We start from the raw sequence: 8,798 nt of genomic DNA, 5'->3' as shown, positions 1-8,798 counted from the left end.
CATGGAGCATTTAGGAGCATTTAGGAGCTTAAAAGAGATTTCATCCGAGCTGACCATTAGAGGTCGCTATGCAGAAGAAGCAATCGATAGATGTACATCCTGTACCATCGATCGATGTCGAGACGCGGAACGCGCGACTTGGTTCCAGCCGACTTTAACCCCAAGGCTTCACCAAATTACAAGATTACCCTGACGAGTTTTTAACCTAATAATTATATACTTGCCTAAGTGTTAGGAGGCAAAGAGAGCTTTTACCATCATTGTATTCTTACTTACAGCAAGAGAGAGAGTGAGAGTTTTAGGAGAGAAGATCATAGAGAGATTTGTGATTGGAACTCCATTGATTCATCTACTATTCTATGCACGTTTTATCTATATTTTGTGTCATGAATTGCTTAGCTATGTCTGAGCAGTTTACTTGTTAGATTCAGGGTTCAAATAGGTTAGAGGGATTAATCCCAACTATAGAATTGCTTAGTTGTGATATTCATTGATTGATTGTTCTTAATGCTTGTTCTAGCCTTGCTACCTAGAATATTGAACCTAGAAATTTGCATGTGTCAAGCATCCTTGATCATCCTGTCCTGAATCTAATCTGTCATGCTAGGACTGCTAGAGAGAGTTAACCACTGATCTAGGAGACTAGTGATCATTACCAACCTGCGCCTAGGGCTTAACTAGAAGCTATCAATCGATATCGTCATCTGACAATCGATCGATATTGTGAAAGGTGTATCGATCGATATCCCTATAGGATCATCGATCGACACTTTCTTGTGATCAAAAGACGACAGTTGAGATCCAAGATCTAGTTATTTAACGTGTGAAACATTGCCATCGCTGATCACTGTGATTAAGGAGTTGAGCTATAATATATCATGCATGCAACTGTTAGGCATCTACAGGATTATAATCTCCAACACATGAATAGAAACCCTGCATCTAATACATTCCAATAAAGTTACACCCCCAATCATCTTATTAGTAGAGCAATAGCCTTGCTCAATTAGGATTGCTATTTACTTTTAATCCCATAAAACAACAAACACCTATTGGATATGGGTCTGACCCTCCCAAAAGGCCCACATGATGATTGTCCTGACACATGATCAAAACAGATGAGCTCGGCTCGTCGACTTGCGAGCCAGTAGTTGACTCGACTTCGGACTACTTTTAGCCGGCAGAGCGAACGACCGTAAGTCTTCGGCTCGACGACTCAGTTCAGCGGTCCGACACCTCGGCCCAATCGTCGAGAAGGCCCGTTAGGTCAAGTCGAATTAGGTCAACAGAAGACCGTCTATAAAAGGAGGAGGAGAGACAACGATGAAGGGATCCGCAAATCACCACACACTTACTTTCGGCTAGAAACTAGGGTTTTACATCGTATTCTCGCCGACTTGTATTCTCCGGCAAACCAGCTTTCGCCGGTTCATTTCCTTGTCTTCCCCTCCTTGTAATACGACTGAGCGTTCACTTGATCTAATAAAACACGTCTTTGTCTTGACCCACCGACGAAAACTCGTCCTTTTCTCTTTACTAGTTTATCGACAGTCTCGGTTCAAATAGTTGTCGTATCCGGATGATCAACTGCATTGAAAAGGAAACTAGAAAGATCAGGGAAGCAATCAATTGCGAGTTATCAGCAACAATCTCCTCGAAAGCAAACTCATCCGACTTGACGTAGAAATAAAAAGGCTGCCAGTTGTTCGCTCTGTTGGGATGCCCAACGATAACGTTGTAGTTCGGCCTCATTTGGATCGAGTACAACCCTTCCCCCATCGACTTAAGATACGTCAACTCCTCGAAGGCTCGAACATTCATCGACACGTCGATCTCAGCCGCCATCACTAACAATGCTACCGGGAGACGAAACAAACCATTTAAGAACTGACTTATCACCGCATCACGACGCCTCATGTAAGACGTGACGAGCCTAGGGATCGGGAACCAAAACCTGGTCTCATTCAGAAAATAGGATTCATAAACACATTGGAATCCCACCGGGGGTGACCATGGCCTCTAGGTCTTAGTTGGAATCAGAAAAGTCACCCCAACTCCAACACACTCCCTCAAAAGAATTTTCACGCTGCTTGGAGTCGAACGAGTCGCCTCAACATTCTCCCACAATTGTCCCTCCACGACCGGAGGACGTAACAGCCCCGGTGCCAACGCCGGGAGATCTTCGAAAATCCCCTCGGGATGATAGCAGCATGGAACAAAATCAGAACGAGAAATCTCTCCGTCGTGGGCTCCACCTCGACCATCTCTCGCACAATCTTGCGTGACTGACCCAACGGTCGCCCTTTCCTCGCGAATTAGGCGCGCCGACTCGGCAACCAGGACCAGCTGGGACGTATCCATATTCGTCGTATCGATCATGGCCTCACAGTGTATCACCTCAAAATCAGAAGGCAGGGTCGAGTTGACGACTCGTACGGGGCTCGTCTCCGTCGCCACAGCCTTCCCTTTCTGTTCCTTGGAAAGCCTACCGCCCGACGACATGGCAAGTTTCTAGGAATCTATGACTAAAAAGGGGTAGAGAGAGAAGCAGAGAGAAATAGAGAGAAAGTACATGAGTCGGGTGAAGAATGAAGAAAATGAGAGGCGAGAGGGGTATATATGAGGAGAGACTGCGCACCCCGAGGCGTCATCATTAGACCTAGATGGGCCTATGAAGGCCCGTTTAGGCACGTGAAGTTCACCGGATCTCGCGACGGTTCGACTTCTCGAGGTAAACCGGAACCGGTTTAGACCAAATCCAGCGATTGCAACCAAAGCCAAAGGAAACCGCCGGTTCGAACCAATCCAATGAGACTGCGAGTCACGAGCAAGCGAGTCGTCCGTGTAGTCGAGGAGTCATGCGGGATCGCGGGTCCAGAACAATTATCTTATAAACCCTACTTCCAAATTCGATGAGTCGGCTACGCTACTCACCAGTGATCTAGAGGGAATTACTGTTGGATATGGGCCTGACCCTCCCAAAAGGCCCACATGATGGTTGTCCTGACACATGACCAAAACAGATGAGCTCGGCTCGTCGACTCGCGAGCCAGTAGTCGACTCGATTTCGGACTACTTTTAGCCGGCAGAGCGAACGACCTTAAGTCTTCGGCTCGACGACTCGGTTCAGCGGCCCGACAACTCGGCCCAATCGTCAAGAAGGCCCGTTAGGTCAAGTCGAATTAGGTCAACAGAAGACCGTCTATAAAAGGAGGAGGAGAGACAACAATGAAGGGATCCACAAATCACCACACACTTACTTTTGGCTAGAAACTTGGGTTTTACATCTTATTCTCGCCGACTTGTATTCTCCGGCAAACCAGATTTCTCCGGTTCATTTCCTTGTCTTCCCCTCCTTGTAATACGACTGAGCGTTCACTTGATCTAATAAAACACGTCTTTGTCTTGACCCACTGACGAGAACTCGTCATTTTCTCTTTACAAGTTTATCGATAGTCTCGGTTCAAACAACACCTGAAATTAATAACCTGACTAGATTTAATAGGTTCCCTAGCTCCTTGTGGATTCGATCCCTAAGTACTGCAACTGAAAATCTTATTTGAGAGAGTAATTCACTCCTTAGGGTAATTTGAGTGGTATCAAATTTGGCGCCGTTGCCGGGGAGCTTTGATCGCCATTAGATTTAGTGTTATTGATTCTTATTCTTTTCTCTACCCGCATTCTGACACAAAAATTTTTCTTGTCTTCTCAGGTGCATGCCCAGCAATACCAGAAGCAACAAGGAGAAACACCTGCTATTCTCAAAAGATCCTGCTCACTTGGAACGCTCGTTCCGAAAAGACCAACGTTCCACATCGATCGATGCAGCAACTTTCAAGTCGACCGATTCTCGCACCCAACCGTCAACCGACATCCGACCTTCATCGTCGACCGATCTACATCGTTCGCGATCGATCGACACTACACCGCGTACATCGATCGATCCTCAGTCGCAAAGCATGGTTGCGATTGTTATTCTCAGACAGGACGAGAATGGAAACCTGTATGACCAGGATGGTCATCTGCGTAATGCAACAGTCAGAAACTAGACGCTTAGGGGAATGTAATCCCTGATACTGATGCTACAGGAGCTGCTCAACCTTTTGAAGAGGCTGCTCGACCAAGGGCACTGGCCGACTACAATCGTGCAGATGAGTACTATGCCAACAGATCACCTATTCGACTTCTAGAGATTCAGAAGCAGAATTTCGAGCTGAAGCCTCAGTACTACACACTCGTGTCGCAGATACCCTACTCTGGGTTACCGCACGAGCATCCTATGGACCATCTAGAAAGGTTCGAGGATCTTATCACTGCTATTCGTATGGATGGAGTCCCTGAGGACTACCTATTGTGCAAGCTCTTCAAGTATTCTCTAACTGGAGAAGCGATGCACTGGCTTAAGCAGCTACCCACAGGATCTCTAACATCCTGGGCCGAAATCAAGAATGCTTTCTTGCGAAACTTCTTCGATGAGGAACGCGCTGAAGACTTGAGAAGCAAAATCGCTACATTCGCGCAAGAGACATGAGAGCCTTTCAAAGACGCGTGGATCAGATTCAAGTTATTCCAGCGAGACTGTCCACACCACGGATTCAACGAAGTGCAACTGCTGAGCATTTTCTTCAGAGGTATTGCCTGAGGTATCTGATGGCTCTTGATACAGCTAGCGAGGGAAACTTCAACACCAGGAATCCGGTGGAAGCTGTGAGACTGGTAGAAAATCTAGCAAACAGCAGCAGCACCAAAAACACTGACTTTGAAAGAAAGAAGTCTGTTGCATCCCTAGAGAAGGAGCAGATGGACGAAGTTAGAGCAAAGTTAGTTGTAGTTCATGAGCTTCTTAGGAAGCAGGTCTGCTCAGCTGAAGGAGAAGAAGCTGTAAACATGGAAGGAGAAGAAGATGTGAACTACATTGGAGGTACTGGATTTACCACAGACTCAGGAGAGCAAGATTGAAGCAATGCTTGACAGATTTCTGGAAGGACAGCAACAACTCACTGTGGATTTCAATGGGAAGATAGATTCCGCCTACAACAGTCTGAACACAAGAATTGAGACCTTAGGGACTCAGGTTAGGAAGCTTGAAATGCAAGTGGTTCAGACTGGAGGCACTGTAAAGAGGCAAGAAGCCTTGGCTAGAGAGGCAGGAGTTGAGAAATCAAAACACCACGTCAATGCCATCATAGATGATGATTTTTTTGCAAGTGGTAAAGCATGAGAATCTTGGAGAAGGATACTTCGAAGTTGAAAGCTCCATGAGTTTCGGCGGATCACAATGGTGTCGACCGATGTCAATCGATACACATTGATCGACAAACCATGACGAAGATCGATCGACAGATTACTCTCGACATCGATCGATGTCGTCTGCTGAATCGACTGCGGAGTGTAGTGCAGTTCGAATCATGACTCATGAGGAATTCATAGAAAAACATCCTCACCCACCCTCCCCTTTCTGCGTCAAAATCGATCGACCGCTTGAGCCAGTAGTCGACCGACAGAGAGAGACCGACATCGATCGACCCCCCTCATTTCCCATCGATCGACGGGCACCTCTCACCTACCGAGTGCGGTTACCATCTATTGATAATGACCGAATCAACGCACTCAGACCACCACCGAAGAAGACTGATCCTGGGAAGTTCGCAATACCATGTGTGGTGAAGGGTATTGAATTTCCCCATGCACTTTGTGACACAGGAGCATCAGTCAGCATACTACCTAAGGTTATGGCAGACCAGCTGGGTCTGAAATAGAGACTTCATCAGAATCTTTCACCTTCGTGGATCATTCAGAAAGAAGCTCAGGAGGCATCATAAGAGACCTTGAAGTAAAGATTGGTAATGCCCTTGTCCCAGTAGATTTTCATGTCATGGACATAAAGCTAAACTGGAACTCTTCACTTCTGCTTGGAAGAGCTTTCCTGGCTACAGTAGGAGCTGTATGTGACATGAACACCAACAGATTGTGTCTGACACTGATAGATCCAGACGTCCACTATTACCAAGTTCAAGTTGTGAGACAACAGTTCAACCTCGTGGAGCTTGGAAATGATCTTGGCTACATTGCAGCATGCCATTGTGGAGCAGAGTACGAAACGGAGTACTCGGAATCGATCGACACTCACACTGTTTCATCGATCGATTTCAATGAGTCACCGACGACTGATGAAAGCAATCCCATGTCGCTCGACGGAAAGCAACCGGTAGACCACTTCATATTACCAGATCAGTGTTATCCAGACTTTGCCTTTCAACAACCCAACAACAGAGGACGAGATGACTATTCAATAGGCAGTTGGCCAGACAGTGGATTCCATGAAAGTTTTGCAGTGGATACTATAATTCCTTCATCCAATGAGGATCCTACAGAGGAGTATGATGAGGATTACTGGAGGGAAAGAGGTATAGAGATTGCTATGCAGGATGACAATATTCAGGCCATTCCTTCAACAACACGTCTCCACCATCGATCGGCAAAGTTTACTCAGCATCGGTCGATACCCACCCTCACCCAGCAAAACGTTCTTATGCATCGATCGATACCATACCTGGTACATCGATCGATATTAAAGCCGCCGCCTTTGAAAAGGAAAAAGGGAACATTCCAATTCCAAGTAGGTTTTCCAATACCTATATAAGGAGTTCTGCACCCCAGATTACTTTTCACGACACCGAAGCAGAAAATATGAATGCTCCCACAAACCAATCAGAAGGAACATCCAGGAGGAGCATTCAATCCAAAAACACTAATTCTGCAGACAAACGTCTACCATCGATCGATACTCTAGTATCAACATCGATCAATACTTCAGTATCAACATCGATCGATACTCATCCTAAACCTCAACTTTCTTTATTTACTAAGAAGAATATGAGTATGGATTACGATTTTCTAACTCCTGATGAATTTGGTATTTTCAGGGACTCAGATAGCCAACCAAGAGCTATGGATGGAAGGATTTTACAAGTATCCAGAGAGGACATATCAGATATTCTTCAGTTGGCCAATGGACCAGACAACTTAGTTATGCAGCAACGCAGCATTCCAGACTACATTCCAGCTGTTCCAGACGAATATCCAAGGGCCAACACAACAGAAATAGTTCACACCAATCGTGCCGACGAGTTGGCCAAGCATCGATCGACCAGTTAGCCACACATCGATCGACAAGGTTGCTCCAACATCGTTCGACATGGTAACACCAATGTCGCTCGACAAGACACCCTCACCATCGATCGACAAACGTTATGAGTTTGGACATCACGCTTATGACATCTATGGAGCCAGAAAGTTCAGATGGGAACAGAAGGACGAATATGGAGTCTACAGAGATAAGTTTGGATATGCAAGGAGCATAGCTGGTGAGATGATCCCTGTTACCAAGGACAACATCAGAAAAATTCTGGAGAGAGCATCACTATATGAAGAGAGTCACATATGTCTTCCAGAACATGCCACTTCTTTCACACCTACAAGACTGGCACCAGAGATCTACACCAAGGATGAGATTAATGAGATGGTGACTGGTATTTGTGGAGCTCAGGAAAGGATAGGAGATGAACTCAAGACATTGGTAGAAGGACACCTATCAGCCTTTTGACAGAGGTTACAACGAGCTTTTCAGAAGCTTGGCAGAGATGAGGACAGAGATTGAGAGTATGCAGCACAGCCTCGAGAAGGAAGCTACGACATCGCCATCGATCGACACCAACAAAGCAACATCGATCGATGTCAAGCCACAGACATCCGAAATCCCTGCAGAACGATGTCTACAACCCTCTCAACAACAACGTGGACTGGATAAGCACGAGAATTGATCTGCTACAGCAAGATTTGGACACCATTCGCAAGAAGGATCCACAACCAGCCACATCGCTTGATATCTGCACCATCACATCGATCGACAGCAAGTTCGCAGCCATGGAAGATAGGTTACTATCTTATGAGGATATGCACGACCGTTTCACCTCACCTATCATTCGATAGTTGGACAGCTTGTCTACGCAGATGATGAAAGTCCAGAAGGATATTGGCAAGCTTCATGATCAACATGATTTTCAGGATGAAGGATCAACATCGATTGATAGGTTCCGCAGGGCATCGCTCGACGGCAGGAAACCTACAGAGCACCTTCCCTACACTGCAGCAGAAGTTGATCAGATCACATCAAAGCTTTACACTGCTATAGACACCATGGAGGAACGACTTGAGAAGCGGTGTGATGACATCTACTTTCCATTCGACGTCAGACTCGGTGGACTAGATAGCCAAGCAGAGTGGCTACAGAAGGAAGTCAAAGCCATTCAAAGGCAACTCGCATCTCAACACCAGATATCAGCATCGATCGACATAGCATGCTCCAAATCGATCGACAGTATTGCACCGTCAACGATCAATAGACATATGGTCGCACGAGGAACTGAATGAGCTATCAGCATACGCCTACGACAAGATAGGATGGCATCAGTTCAGCATTGAAACTCTTCAGGAGAGGCTACAAAACATCTCAAATGCAATACAGAAGATGGATGAGAGATGGACCAGAAACGATGAGGCCACAAGAAATTTCATTACAGCTTGGTCCAGAATGTGCAGAGATGAGGTGGATGCTTGTTTTCCAACAAGTAGCTGTCTTTCCACCAACTAGCCAAACACCTCCACAGTCAAGCTAAATGACTATAATAAAGGGCTGAGTGGGAGGCAACCCACTTTAGGTAATTTTAATTGGTTTTCTTAGTTACTAGTATTTACTTTCGTTTTTATTCTTTCAGATTTATTGCAAGGCCCAAGTA

Source organism: Brassica oleracea, chromosome C9 (genome assembly GCF_000695525.1).
Source record: "Brassica oleracea var. oleracea cultivar TO1000 chromosome C9, BOL, whole genome shotgun sequence".
In the NCBI taxonomy this organism is placed as follows: Eukaryota; Viridiplantae; Streptophyta; class Magnoliopsida; order Brassicales; family Brassicaceae; genus Brassica; species Brassica oleracea.
This window is presented reverse-complemented; position numbering follows the sequence as displayed.